General features: G+C 46.4%; 1 protein-coding gene across 2 annotated transcripts in view; it reads right to left on the bottom strand.

Annotated features, from left to right (window-relative positions):
* XYLT1 (xylosyltransferase 1) overlaps nucleotides 1–15683 on the bottom strand; it is a 316574-nt gene that overhangs the window by 63439 nt on the left and 237452 nt on the right. The gene's annotated exons all lie outside the window — the stretch shown is intronic.

Genomic DNA, 15683 nt, shown 5'->3' with positions numbered 1-15683 from the left:
TGGTGGGGATGCCTGGGGAAGAAAGCTGTCTTCTTGTAGTTGGATTCATGATGAAAGCAGCTTTGCTCAGCACTGCAGCCATCACTTTCCATGAAGCCCATTCTGGACACTTCCATTGCACCCCGCCAAAGCAATTCAGATTAATGAGACTCTTTAGCTGTAGGTGTCCAGAGAATGCATTGTTTAAAGTAACTTGTTAGAAACTTCCCCAGGGTGGCAAACTTTTAAACAAAGATTGACTCTGTAATCAAAAACTACTTGGCCTTAAGCCAGATCCCAGCCTTCCAAAGAGTGCAATTATGTTGAGAAAGGGGTGGCAATGTTTGTGCCCCTGGCTTGTTTTGTCAAGTAATGTTGACTGATGAAGACAATTAAGTTGCACTGAGGAGACTCCTCTTCTGAAGAAGGAAAGGGCATAGGAGACAAGCAGCCATTCTTTGGGGCACAATTGCCATTCCTTCTACAGGTGGGAACAGAACACTGACGATGGGACTCCACTTCGCCCCATCCTACATGGGAAAGTGCTATGGATCAAGTCATGTCCTCTACAAAGACATGCTCAAGTTCTAAACTCCAGTCCTGTGAAGGGGAACTGATTTGTGAATAAGATCTTTGAAGATGCTCTTAGTTAAAATGAGGTCAAACTGGATTAGGGTGGGCTTTATTCCATGCTTATTTTAATATGAATGGTGTCCTCTTAAGCAGAGGAAATTTGGTGATAGTCAGTAGGAGGCAGACAGGGAGAGAAACAGCCATATGATGCAGGCAGAGAACGAGTTAGGGATGGCCCTGGAGGCACCACCAGGATGATGCGTGGCCTTACCAACACCTTGATTTTTAATTTCTAGCCTCCAAAACTCAGAGAGGATTCCTGTTGTTTAAGCCACCCAGTCTGAGGTATTTTCTAGTACAGTCCTGGCAAACCAAGACAGAATGCTCTGGCTTCGTCCAGCAGACTAATCAGCACTGCCACATCACCTCTTCTTTCTCATTCTCCACTTTCTGATTAAATGATATCAGGGCAATGGGCCAAGGCAGGAGTCCGGATTCTGGACACTCAGTCTAGACCAGGTGGGGCTGTATTATTTACGATAATCAGGAGTGGAAGGTTGGGTGTGATGGGTGACAAGGTCTCTGCTTTCTGCCAGGGCTTCTCTGCCATGAGTATTTACTCAGTCTGCTGACTTGCCCAGATGTGCAAGCCACTTTCTGACACTGTGTGGGGAATACGCAGTGCCCTCAGGTTCATCCAAGGGAGACTGCTTGAGCCTAGGGATTAGGGTTGACGAGGAATCAGGAAGTCTGTGGGTAGGAACTGTGGGGGCAGCTTTATCACTTACAGGGAAGTTCTCAGTTTGACACTTCAAGAAGTTCGCAGATGAATTGTCTCAAGAGTAAGTGGAGAAATGGACTTGAGAACAGTGTCATTTCACCCCGCTGCAACAAAGAAGGTTGATGAATGTTCAAGCTCTCTACAAGCACCCTTGCAGGGCAGAGGAGAGACAGGGGTTGGGGAGGCTCAACTACAGAGGCATCCAACGAAGGTACAGTTCAAGGCAACCGCCTTCTTCATCCCCACAGGTGGGATTTCTTCATAGGCATGGGACCTTCCCTCTCTCTATTTGCATTTAGATATTAGTAGAAGGATACAGGGATAGAAAATATAGGAGGGAAGGGTAGAGGAGAAAATAAAGAAGGTGATTGTTGAAAAGGCCAGACCATGTGTTTGTCTAGAATTCATGACTGTACAGGATTTTGTTATACTACTACTAACAGCAGACACCCCTTTTCTGAGCCCTTGTAATAAATGCTCAACTCTGGATTAGGCTCTGTGTGTCAGTATCGCTAACCTTCAAGACAACCCCATGAGGAAAGTGCTGGGGGATGGTTCCAGCATTTTTTCCTCTCTCAGGCCCTCCTCTGCCCATCTTCTAAGTTTACCCAGAGGGAGGAAGAACTGAAGGTAGGACCGATTACTCAGTGCTAGGAGATGCTGCTTGGGAGCCAGGTACCAGTGGGCAGGGTAAGTACCATCTTATCAGAGAGTCTTCCTGGTCTATCCTATTCTCCTGCAATGCCGTATTATTCCTTGTACATATTTCCACCTGTCATATTGCCCTCATTTATTTTAATAAATAATAATTAAAATAAATTATTATTTAATGATTGGGATGGCCCCCATCTGGGTTCTATGATATTTTTCTCAGGTTCCCTGCCTCAGTCCTGGGTTGAACCCGATCCTTTGCGACCAGGAACAGCCATATTTTTCTCTTCTTTTTTGCCACTTCCGTTTATGCAACTGGGTATGATAAGCTGAGGTGTCCCCAGAAGACTCAGCATCGCTCCCTTCTCTATGCCTAAAGGCTGGGTTTGGTATTCTGGCTCCAGCGTGCAGATGGCGGGAGGGATGGATAGAAGGTTTCACGCGGGTGCCATATTGGAGCCACTGCAGTGTTTATCAGAGAACTCACGGTGCTAGAAATATAGCCACACTTGGATTCCCATTTAGCTACTGTTTTCTGCATGGCTCCCTTAGGAACCTTGGGGAGAGGCAGGTGGAATGGTCAAGCGGAGTCTGAGTACCACCATCAAAATGCCATCAAAACCTGATCGTGAATCCTTAGCACGTAACACAATGATCCCCATGTTACAGGTATGAAAACTGAGACTCAGTAAGGAAGGATTCGCTTGTCTCAGGTCAAACAGCTAGTAGGAGGTAACACAGGAACCAGCTGAGGCTGAACACCACATGGCTCTCAGATGTCTTAGAGGAGTGAGCAACGGTGCAGAAAATGCCAACCTCACTTCGGGTTGGCTTGGGGAACAATCACACATATTTTGCAGAGGGGCGGGGGGGGGGTAGGAGCTTCAGCTGACTTTCTTCCTAATGATGCCTGCTATAGACTAATATTTAAATGAGTGACAATTCCAGTGGGCGCCACCGCTGAGACAGTCAGACAAAGCTGGGAAAGTGTGAGCTCAAAAGGGAACAGGAGCACAGGGGAATCTGAAAGCTGAAGCTGCCCCAGCTAATACAGGACAACGGGTTCCTCGGTCTATACTGAGAACAAAACACTCAAAAAGGCTCCATGTGCTGGGCAGGACGATGCCCTGGGATGGGAAAGGGCCCCTCCATACACACACACGCAGAGCTGTCACCTAGGGGAAAGAGAAGCATGAGGTCTGGGGAGGGAGAAGTTAGGAGGACGATATCTTGCACAATTCAGTGCCCGAGATAAGAGTTCAGCAGCTCCTCAAAAAGTTAAACACTGAATCACCATATATATGGGCAGGGGTTTTTAACTGGTTTGGTTTACTACTGTGTCTAAGTTTCAATTAAAATCAATAAAAATTAAACTTTGGTTCTGCTACAAGCCATATTTCAAGCACTCAATAGCCAAATATCACGACTGGACTAGATGAGACGGTTACAGAACATTTCTCTCCATGTAGGTCTATACCCAAAAGAAATGAAAGCAGGGACTCAAACAAGATCATGAATACATGTATTCACAGCAGCATTATCCACAATAGCCAAAAGGTAGAAGCAACCCAAGTGCCCATCAACTGATGAATGGATAAAGGAAATGTGGTATATAATGGAGCATCTTTCAGTCATGAAAAGGAATGAAGTTCTTCTATAAGCTACAACATGGATAAATCTGGCTAAGTGAATAAGCCAGATACAAATGGACAACTATCGTATGATTCCATTTATATGAAATATCTAGAATAAGCAAAATCATAGAGACAGAAAGTAGATTAGAATTTACCAGGGGCTGCTGAGGAGAGGGAAATGGGGAGCTACTGCTTAAAAGGTGCAGAGTTTCTGTTTGGGGTGATGAAAACGTTTTGGACAGATAGTAGCAATGATTGCACAACACTGTGAATGTAATTAATGCCACTGAATTGTACATTTAATAATGGATAAAATGGCAAATTTTGTGTTATCCATATATATCACCACTATAAAAAAATTCAGTGCTCAGTCTCTCAGGAATCTGGTGAAACTGTCTAAGTGGCAGATGATGGAGATCAGATTTATGGTCAGCATCCACTTTTTGTGCTCAGCATCCACTTTCTCTCCTTTTGGTAATAGCAGCCTAAATTCCCTTTTGTGGAAGGATTTCTACCCCACGGTAGAATTGTCTTGGTTTAATACTGTGTAATACTACCCCAGGGTTTTTATTTGATTTGGTTTAATACTGTGTCTAGGTTTCAATTAAAATCAATAACATTTTTAGTTCTGCTACAAGCCACATTTCAAGCAGTCAATAGCCACATGTTGCTACTGTACTGGACGGCACGTTTATAGAGATTTCCATCACCACAGAAAGTTCTATTGAACAGCGCTGATCTAGAACACTGCGTGGCATCAAGTAGGATCTCAATAAAATTTTTCTGAATGAATGATTGACCAAGATAACGCTACTCTCTGCTGGCCAAAGAGCTTTCATCTGACTCAAGATCAAGTCAGCATACTCTTTTCTCCCCCAGGACTTTGAGTATTTTACTTTGCAATGAAAGAATTGGGAACAAAGGAAATAGCAACAGGCACAGACGGTCAAGTCATGAATGCCTATGGTTCTATGGCCTTTACTTTAGCTTTCTGTACAATTTCCATACTTCCTTATTTACAGTATCCAAGAGAGTTCCTAACAGGTGTGACCACAAGTGGCTTTCCTAGGAGCCTTGGTTTTTTAATCTGAGTCTCAGGAGGCCTCCAGAACTGTGGCCAGACTCAGCTGGTCCAGGGAGATGTGTGGGGTAGGTCCGCCTCTCAAGAAAGCCTGAAAAGCAACCCAAGCTAAAATACAGCTCAAGAGCTCCAAAAGCTCGTTCCTTTCTGAAAAAGCAGGAGCACACTCCATCAGCCTAAAAAATAATAGGCAAAGGAAATGTTTATTTTGCTACTAGAACAATCAGAACTGTAAACGGCATAATTACTGGTGCATTTTTTTCAGTCCCCTTGTGAACAAGAACCTGAGAAAATAAACCTCTTCAGACTCCCACATTATCTGGGTGGAGCTTTCTTTGCATGGCTCCATCCTAGGGGCTTTGGGGTCTCAGGAAAGAGGGGGTGCATACTGGAACATCTAAAGAGCAAAAGTGGTTTGAATACTGAGGAAAAGGCCAGAATGGGTGATTGTTGCACCCGAAGATCTGGTATGATGAGTCCCCAAATATGACCTTCCATGAGGTATTGCAGCTGACATATTTTTCCATCATGGCATCAACCTTGTCATTATTTACTTCTGGAATTATGGGATGGACATCTTTTCCCTGGACCAGTGACTGTCAACACTCACTATGTATTAGCATCACCTGGGGGATATTCAACTGGTGTGGGGTGGGGCCCTGATAGTGGTATTTTAGAAGAAAATTTCTGAGAATCACATGGACCCTGATTTGCCCCTATTGAGAACTATGCGACAAGATGCCAAGCTCTCTGTGGCAAGGACTGTGTGTCTTGCTCCCTGAGCAGTGACTGATAGCTGGTAGGTGTGAGGAAATGACTGTTGGATGAAAGAATGGGAGAATGCCTGTTCCATCCTGACATGGAGGTGAGAGGATGGGATGTGTGCACGAACTGCCCATCAAAGGGGACTCGTTGCGATGGCAACTCAAGATCCTGCTGGAGACTTGTGGACATCACCTCCTCCTCCCATAAAGCAGTAGCAGCCTGCCCTCGGCCTAGCAGGGAGGCTAAGGGTCCCTCAGTAGAGGGAGGTGGGCAGGAGAAAGAGGAACCACAGAACAGAGAAGTCCCCTGCTTATTTCTCCAGACTCACCTTCCTCCACTCCTTGCTTCACCGCCCTTCTCTTTAGTTCCCAGAATGTGTAAGCTTTTTCCTGCATCACGGATCTCACAGGTGCATCTCCTTTGTCTGGTGCCTCTTGTATCAGCTTCCTTTTTGTGGTTTGAATCATGCTCCTCACCAAAGGCATGTTCAAGCCTTAACTTGTGTTCCTGTAGGTGTGAACTCATCTGTACAGAGGACGCTCTGAAGATACTATTGTTGGTTAAGGTGTGGCCACATTGAATCAGGGTGAGTCGAATTTGTATGACTGATAGCCTTATCAAGAGAGGGAATTTGGAAGCAGCCAGAAGCAGTCAAAAGTTAGAAGAAGCCAGAGAGGAGAAAGAGTGCCACGAGGGAGGACACTGTCACCAAGCCCTGCAGACGCTGCGTGAAAGTACGGCCTTGCCCACACCTTGATTTTGGACTCATGGCTTCCAAAACCATGAGACAATAAGTGCCCATTGTTTACGCCAACCATCATGGATAACTGACATAGCAGATTTGGAAAATTAAGACAGTTCTCCAGAGAAACAAACATTTATAAATAAGTGGTACTGTATTGTATATATTGTATTATACAATTGTATTATATTATGCATTTTATTTAAAGGAATTGGCTCACATGATTGTGGGAGCTGACAAGCCCAAAATCTATACAGCAGGCTGGAAATTCCAGTAAGAGCCGATGCTGCAACCTGAGTATGAAATCCACAGGGGAGGCCCGCCCGCAGGCTGGAAAGTCAAAGAAGAGTTGATGTTGTCGTCTTGAGGCAGAATTTCTCCTTCTCTGAGAAACCTGTTTTATGCTCTTCAGGCCGTCAACTGATTGGATGAGGTCCACCCACATTATTATTAGTCATCTCCTTTGTGTCAACTGATTGGAGATGCTAATCCCATCTGCAAATTAACTTCCCAGAAACATCTAGGCTACGGTTGGACCAAATCGATGGACACTGTAACTTGGCCAAGGTGACACATGCAGCTAGCCATCATATCTCTGACCCTTTAACCTCCCATTTTTCTTTTTCCATAATGGGCCCCACATCAGCCATCAAATCTTGGCTTAAACATCATCTTTGCTGACCAGCCTTCCTAAAGTATGACCCCTTCTTACTCTCCTTCATGGCACCATGTTATTATTTTATTTATATGATCTCTACTTTTCCCACAGACTTGCAAACTCCTTCAGTGAACGGAGCAGGTCCTTTCTATTGCTGCATCTCCCAACATCTAGCATAGAGCTTGGCACTAGACTGTGCTCAACAGATATCTGACGAGTCAAAATTTACCCTTAAATGAGTGAATAAATGGTTACATCTTGCAAGATGGTCCCAGAGGGGGTTGATGGTGGCTGCTTTGCCATCTGGCCTGGATGATACCAGGATCTGGTATCAGCATACAACCTCTTGGGGGGTTCTGAAGACCCCAACAGAGGCCATCAAATATCAGTCCAGGTGTGAGGTGATGAAGGTACATCCTGGGCCTGGATGGAGGGGATCAGAAGGAGGCAATGTACATGAGAAAGATGCCAGTATGAGAATACTCAGGGCTGGGTGGGAGCTGCAAGGTAGAGGACGCACAGGTTTGAAGCTACAGGTAACCTGGTGACCGTATGCAGAGAAATGGGGGAAATGAAGAAGGGACAGACTTGTGAGTTAAGAAATTTTGCAAGAATTGTTTGGGAGCTATGTTCCTGCAGTGATTCCCCTGAAAGCTCCAGCAGATACTCAAAGTGTCCAAGGGTGCTAAGGCCCTTTGTTTCAGGAATTTATGCTCCTTAAAAAGAACAAGAAACAGAGAGGTCTCAACCCTCATTCTTGCCCAATTTTTCCCCCTAATTCCTAAGCTGTACACTTTGTGGCTTACACTGACCTCTTCCAATAAAATTCTCACCCAGGCCACTGGGTTTTTTCAGTCCCTCTGTTCCAGCCCCTGCTGAAATGCTCTGGGCATCTCCTAAACAGGGCTGCAATCTGCAGGTGTGGCATCCAGGTCCCCAAACAGAAGGCGGGCTGCTTGGCTCTGTCTGATTGAGAGGCTAACTGGTTGAGTGGCTTTGGGAAGATGACTGTGGTTTCCTGCCTCTGCCAAGAGGTTTGGAAAGGGGAGAGGGCTTTCTGTGTGTGGTATGGGATCAGCAGAAGCAATTGCGTCCTACCAGGCCTCCCCACTTCCATTCAGGATCCCCTGCTACCTGTTCTCCACACGGCAGCCAAAGTGATCTCCTAGTACTGAGAACATACGATTACTCCCCCATGTCTGCAAAGAACCCCATGGCTCATGGGCTGTGGACTCAGTGAATCCACAGGTGGCCGAAACCCCTGTCTTGGCTGGCCTTGATCTACCTCATCTCTGGGAAGGCCACTCCTTGCTCTCTGTGCTTCACCACATTAGCCTTCATTCAACTTTTCAAACATGCCTCCTACCACAGGGCCTTTGTCTATGACATCTCATCTTCCTGGGATGCTTTCCCCAGGACCCCCTCACTCTGCTCACATCTCAGCCACTTCACTCCTACCCATCCTTCATATCTCAGGAAGGCTACCCCCAGATTCCCCAAATCCAGGTGAGAATCACTTGTTAATGCCCTTAGACCTTCTTATTCCTTTCCTTCAGAGCACTTGCCTGACCCTGTAATTATCTTTTCATTTGTGCAATCATCTTGATTAATGCCAATCTCCCCCTAGCAACACCAAAGGCTTTGAAGTAAACAGTGCCTACTACGTACTGGGCAGTGCTCAAGGAAGTTCTCATATATAAGCTCAACCAGTCACTGAGACAAGCATGTGGCGTAGGTGTTAGGGTCATTATCCCCATTTAACAGATGAGAAACCTGAAGCACAGAGACAACCAGTGACTGGCTCAAGACCACACAGCTAGCAAACAGAGGGGCTGGGATTCAAACTCAGGTAGTTCTGGCTCAAGTTTGCACCCTTGACCACAATAACGGTGGCAGGGGCTGAATATGCTTTTCCTTGCCATGGGATACCTAATACTGTGTCTGGCACACAGTTGGTGCTGGATAAATATTTGTTGGGGGAATGAGTGATGTCAGAAGGAGCCCCATCTCCCGAACTCATCCATGAAGAGCCTCTTGGCCGTCCTGAGCTCTCTCTTCCCCAGGGCACCCCCAAGCTGCCATCAGAAGGGGCATGGATGGTGAAAGAAGGAAGATGGGGAAAAGAGAAGCTTAGGAAAAGAGAAGTCCTAGCCCTCTGTCTGTCCATCTTCAACTCCAAAGCCGCCTTGGCTAATCCGAATCACTGGAGGTGGTGGTGGGGGGCTTCTCTCCTGTTCTGCTGAGGCCCAGGGGCTAGAACTACTAAAGAAAGGTCAGGCTGGACGGGAAATGTCACGGGGAGTCAGTGGATGGGGACAGCACAAATCAGCAGCCCATTCTGATCACAGCATCTTCGGGCTCAGTCAACAAGGAAACCTGAGGACCAGTGCCGCGCAAAAGTCCTGAGGGATGGCCTCACATCTTACACCAGAGGAAGTACTAGATTCAGGGCAGAAGGCGCAAATCCCATCTCACTATGAGACAGTGGCTTTGGGGAGCTCCCCAGATGAATGGAGAAACAAAAAGGAATGGAAAAACAAAAAGTGTACTCAGACGTCAAAAGGAATGGAGTTCTGAACCAAGCTACAACATGAATGAACCTCAAAAACATTATGCTCACTGAAAGCATCCAGGCACAAAAGGCCACGTATCATATGCTTCCATTTGTATGAAATGTCGAGAGTAGGGAAATCCACAGGGACTGAACATAGATGACTAGTTGTCGGGCTGGGGGAGGGAGCATGGGGAGCCACCGTTCAATGGGCTCAGGGTTTTCTTTTGGGGTGATGAAGATGTTTTGGAACTAGATAGCGGCAGGGGCTGCACACCTCTGTGAATGCATTAAAGCTGATGAATCGTTCACTTGAAATGTTTCGTGTCGTGAATTTCACCTCAATTTTTTAAAAAAAGGATCCTGGTTCTGCCACTTTCTGGCCATATGCTCATGGGAGGGTTTCTCAACCCCTCTGTACTTCAGCTGCTTCATCTGAAATAGTGTGAACTTCCAGGGTTGTTGTCAGGGCAATGCAAGGCACTTGGAATGACACCAGGATGTCCTCTGTGCTATCCAGGCATTGCAGACGTGGCTCCTTAGTCTTAGCAACACTAATTCTTTGACCCATTAAGATTTCAGAACCACCGAGCCAACTAAAGGAGTGAAAAGTAAAGGGGTACCTCTATGCCAATGTCTGGGCCTCCAGTTAACATAATTTCAAATTCCTAGGATCTGGGCTGAATATAATCAAGGGGTGGGCCTCCTGCAAAACCTACCCCATTCTAATATGAAACCTCCAAAACCTGTCTTCCACAGTGAGAGTAGAGGAGAAGCAAGTGTTTGTCGGCTCTGGGTGTTGTGTTGCTCCATTGGTGCCAGACAAAAGCTGCTCTTTGGAAGGTTGTAGAGAGGCTCGGGCCGCCTGCTTCCTGTCATCACCAGCTGGTGTTTCCTGTTGAAGTGTCTCTGCAATGCTCTCGCACTCCCAGCCTGCAGTCATGGGGGTACCTCAAGGCGGAGGTTTGGTGCTACAGCTGGTATGACCTGAAGACTCATAGGATGTGGCGTACTGGGCTCAACCTCATGGATCCCCAAGAGGCAGGAGGAATAGATGCTGGGTTTAGCTAGAAAGTTGTCAACACCATTTCCTTGCCTTGTCGCCTCCAGACGCCCCTCTGCCCCCCACTCGCCACAGAGAGAACGTCGGAACAGGGAGGGGCTGGAGACATACTCAGACCCCCTTTTTTTATGTCTGATCTGTCCTGGGATGCAAACCCAGTGAAGGCTGGAGAGGTGTCTCAGACCTGAGTCCTTCACTAGAAAACCTAAGCAAACAAACAACTGCAGAACCCTTTCAGCTTCAAACCTGCCTGAGGTCAACCTGACTAACGTAGGTTCATGCAGTTCCTTGGCTTTGTAAATAGAATATACTGACTAAAGCTGTGATGCTCTTTGATGGCCAAAGACCTCGGGGTGTCTGCATTTGAAAACATGCAGTTTTGTCTAACCAGAGCCTGGTGGGCCAGGTGGTAATGTTACCAGCAGAGAGGACTCCATACCCAGGAAGATTCTTTACATTCACAAGTGAGTCGTTCCTATATTGTTCTTTTGAAACATCCAGTTTTCACTGTCTAACTTTGTTTTGTACACTTTTGATAGAGACGTGAGTTCAAGAAATGTTTTACTTGGATTTTAACTCAACCAAAGGGAGAGCGACCAGCCTGGCTGATGACTCAGCCCCACGTGTGCCGGCTCCCCTACTCCACGGCGGTAATAACAACCACTACAGCAATTGAGCACTCATTGCACTCCAGGCACCAGGCTAAGCCTTGGACATGCAATATTTCATTTAATCTTCCTGACAGCCCGATGAAACAGGTACTTCTGTGGGACCTGTTTGTGGTGGTTCAGAGCTATGCACCCCAGAAAAACATACTCTTAAACCTAATCCTTCCCTGTGGGTGTGAAACCATTGGAAGTAGGTCCTCTCGAGGAGCTTACTTTAGTTATGATGTGACCCAATTCAATCAGGATGGGTCTTAATCCTATTACTGAAGAACTTAAGAAGCAGAATGTAATTCAGACACAGAGAGAAAGCACAGGAAGCAAAAAGCTGAAATCTAAAAGACCCACAGGAGAAGGCTCCAGGAGAGGTCGCCATATGCATTGCCATGTGACAGAGAAGCCCAGAACCAAGGATCACCAGCAGCCGGCCCCAGAGCACCAGTCTATGCTCCCATTAAGGAAAGCACCACCTTAATGATGCCTTGATTTGGGCTTTTTTTAGTCTTAAAACCATGAGCTAAAAAATTCCAGTTGTTTATGTCAATTTTTAGTTGGGGAGATTGAGATGAAGGAAATAGAAGGGACCTGTCTCAATTCACATGGCCAGTCCGTGATGGCATGGACACAGATAGTCTTGTGTCCAGTTCTAAACAAGGCTAGTGACCAGTAATAACCAGCAAGTCTTTACTAATCAAGAGAGGAGGAGTCTTGCCCCTCCAGTTAGGGAGGCAATGTTAAATCACAGAACAGTTCAAGGTCACCACCTGGATGGCTCTGTCTTCGGATAGCCCCCAAGCATTCAGAGCCTCTTAAAAGCTTCTGACATGGCCATGCTTGTGCCTTTGATGACACCCCTAAATTTGTTCATCTTTCCTGGGATGGGAAAAGTAGTGGTTTTGGATGCTACAGATGGAGCAGCAGATGGGAAGTGAAAGCCCATCAGAGTTGCTCAGGATAAAACTATTCATCTGCAAAATTCATATGTTTTTGTGTAGGGAAACTTCGGGAAAACAACAGCAAAAGGAACCAGCGGTACTTGATGCATAAAGTGCCTCTGGCTGTGAGGCTGGCAAAGCAGACTAGGCAGAAGAGCTGGGGGTGAGGGGCAGGCCCTGTGGCAATGAGGACAGTGGACGGGAGAGAAAGAGAAAGACAGAGACACAGAGAGCCCTGGAGCATTAAAGCTAAAAAAAGATATGATGATGATGACTTTCTTTTCTGAACCCCAAAATAGGATAGGAACAGTCTGAGAAAAAGATTTGGGCCCCCTGGAGACATGACATGCAGCCACTGATGTAGCTCAGATACCAGGAGTGGATATTTTACAGAGCATTTTCCAAGTGCCAGATATGATGCCGGATTCCACTGCTATCTCCCTACTGCACAGGGTCTGCGTGCAAGCGGCAGGACTCAGATCTGAACTGCAAGCAGCCTGATGGACAGTCTGAGCGCTGATCCTCTTGGATGATAATATTTGGAATCGTGACACCCTAGCAGGACCAACAGGACTGACTAAGGCTTCAACTTGCAAATCAGCATGGTGCCTCAAGGAGGCCGTCTACTGACCTGACGCGATCCTTCTAGAAAGGGTAAGGCACACCTTCCTATCTGCAGAGGTCTCTGGCAGAGTGCTCCCACCTGACATAAGCAGAGATGACTTCTGCAGCCTCCAGGGAAGCTCCTCAGACTCAGGACAGCAAGTGACCTTTCCATCTCCAACAAGTATCTCCCCTCACGAAGTTCCTTGCTAGGAGGAGGTGCAGCCACTACAGTGTTCCGAAGAGCTGGAGGAGTGAGATTGTGTGGGGTGGGGGTGCTTGAGGGCATATTCCAGTCTAGCCTTTCTGACGTCCCCAAGGGGCCAACTTCAAGCCGAATGAACAGTGACTCTGGGACCAGAGAGACCTGGTTCAATCCCACCTCTGCCACGTATTCATTCCATGACCTTGGGCAAGTCAATCTTTGAGCCTCAGTTTGCCCATCTGTAAATCAGGTTTGCTGCAAGGGCTGAACAAAGTACCTGGTGCAATGGCTGCTGATGAAGATGCCCCTGAGCCTTCGGGGGCATTTCTGAACATAGTCCTTCCCTGAAAGATGGATGGAGGCTCCTCAAACTCCCTTGTCCTGTACTTCTCCCAACTCTTCTTTCTCATTTTACCCTGATCCATTTTTTTGTTGCTGTTGCATGGGCAGGCACCAGGATTCAAACATGGGTCTCCAGCCTGGCAGGCGAGAAAACCCTGATCCATTTTCAAATCCCTCAAAGGCAACAAGCTTTTGTCTGACCCAAGGCTTGCCAAGGCTGTTCTTTCTTTTTGGATTAGAGGTTCCTAACCAGGGGTGACTGTGGCCCTCCCCTGCCCCAAGGGACATCTGAAAATGTCAAGACATTTTTGCTTGTCACAACTGGGGAGAGGATGCCACTGGCATCTCGTAAATGCTGACCAAGAATGATGCTCAACATCCTGCAATGCCCAGTGTGGGCCCCACGATAAACAAGGATCCTGTCTAAAATGTCAGTAGTTCTGAGGTTGAGAAAGCCTCTTCTAGAATGATCTTCTCACTCTCCTTTCCCTGCCAATCTCCTGTCATCCTTCCCAACTCAACTCAAAGCTGCATGCTCAATCCTTCCTGTCTCACCTTCTGCTTAGGCCTCCCTGCAGTTCTGTATTCACAGCTCCTTTTGGTTGGTGCCCTTTCCTAGAGGGCCTTTTAACACAATGTCTCTCTCGTGGATTATCAAGTTCCATGTGCCCCATTAGGATGTGTGATCCATGAGGCAGGAACACGTGTCCAGTTTGCTTCCCAAATGCCCAAACTGTGCACTACACAGGACTGGCTCAATAAATGTTTGTTGAATCAAGGTTTGAATGAAGGGATAAGCCACTATAAGTAAAAACCTGGCAGTGATGATTTATGAACCTTTTCTTCTTATAATCATAGTCACTGGCACCATAAAATCTCTGCTATCTTGTGAACAAAAGGAAACCAGTATCTGCTCTAGTCCCGACTACTCTTCTAGGCTTAAGGACTGCAGGTATCTTTTATGCAAACCAACCAAAGATTGTACCTAGTTGCACACCACCCCCTGCCCCCTCAGGCTCCAGGGTCTTCCAGCTGATGTTGGGTGTCATCAAGGCCAGTACTGAAGAAGGACACCAGGGACAAACTGTGAGACAGAAGCCGTTTCCGGCGTTTAAGTGTCCTCCCCCATCTGTACCTTATTTGGATCCCGATTCAAAACCTAACTTAAAAAAAAAAAAACTGTAAGACCATTGGGACACTGTGACCTAAATATCTGATGACATTAAGAATGACCTAATATTTTAGGTATGGTAATTATATTGATGCTATATTAAAAGAGAGACCTTATAAAGATGAATACCAAAATATTTAGATATGATTACATGATGGCTTCAGTTTGCGCCAAGGTAACTTAGGGCTGGGAGAAAAGGGTTGGAGAAGAGATGAAAACAGATAGGCCAGGAGCCAATTTTTATTGAAACTGGGTGATGGCTACTTGGGGGGTTCATTTTCCTAGTCTCGGTACTCCCATTTATGTCTGAAAATTGTCCTAAATCCGTTTTTTTTAAGGTGCCTTCGTCCAGCTCTTCTGGGGAATGGCATCCCCAACGCCTTCATGCCATTAGAAAAAGAAGCCCCTCTGTTTTACCCTTTCACCCACTTCCCTTCACTTTTTCTGACAAATAAGGAGGGAAGACACAGTCAAAGCAAAGAGCCGCCTTCTTGATGATAAATACATCTCATTTTCTTGTTTTTCTTTTTTTCCTTACGAGAGCTCTGAAGGTGTTGTTGTGCTTATGGTTTATTTTAAAGAATGAATTAATGTCCACGCAAAGGGGCAGATCCTCCTGGTGGCATCCAGAATTGATGCTGCTTCTATGGCCAGTGAACTCCAGGCTGCTGACTGGCCAAGCAGGGACACAGGCCCAGACTGGGCAGATCTTCAAGAGAAGTTGGAAATCTAGTTTCACATGAGATTTCCCCATTTTAAATTATAGACAATCAGTTCATTTGTTGAGATTCCTAATGGGCCAAACAAACCCACCCATGTGTAGCCAGAAAATGCCATTTGTGGTCCGGCCTGAACTATTGCAAGTGACGTCCTTCTCCCACTCATGCCCAGTTAGATCTTGTCTTTCCTCTACCCAAAACATGCCAATGGCTCCCATTTTGCTTGAAGCAAAAGACAAATTCTAGAACCTCCATGATCTTGTGCCACTTATCTCTCTGACCTTTGCCTCTTATTACCCTACCCCTCATTTTCTCTGCCCCAGCCTCAGGACCTTTGCACCTTGATGCTCCTTCTGCCGGGACCCCTTTCCCAAGGCAGGACTTGCTCCTTCACTTTCTTCTACGTTTGCTCGAAAGTCAACTTTCTCGGGAAGACCTTCCTGGCTACCCTCCTTAAAACTGCAACTGTCTTCCACCTTCTGCCCTCAGCACCCTCTGTGTGCTTCTCCTGTTTTATTTGTTTGACATCCTATTTTAGTTTGTCTCCCCAACTTGAATGGGTAGG

The sequence above is a fragment of the Tamandua tetradactyla genome, chromosome 23 (assembly GCF_023851605.1).
Source record: "Tamandua tetradactyla isolate mTamTet1 chromosome 23, mTamTet1.pri, whole genome shotgun sequence".
NCBI lineage: Eukaryota > Metazoa > Chordata > Mammalia > Pilosa > Myrmecophagidae > Tamandua > Tamandua tetradactyla.
This window is presented reverse-complemented; position numbering and strand designations above follow the sequence as displayed.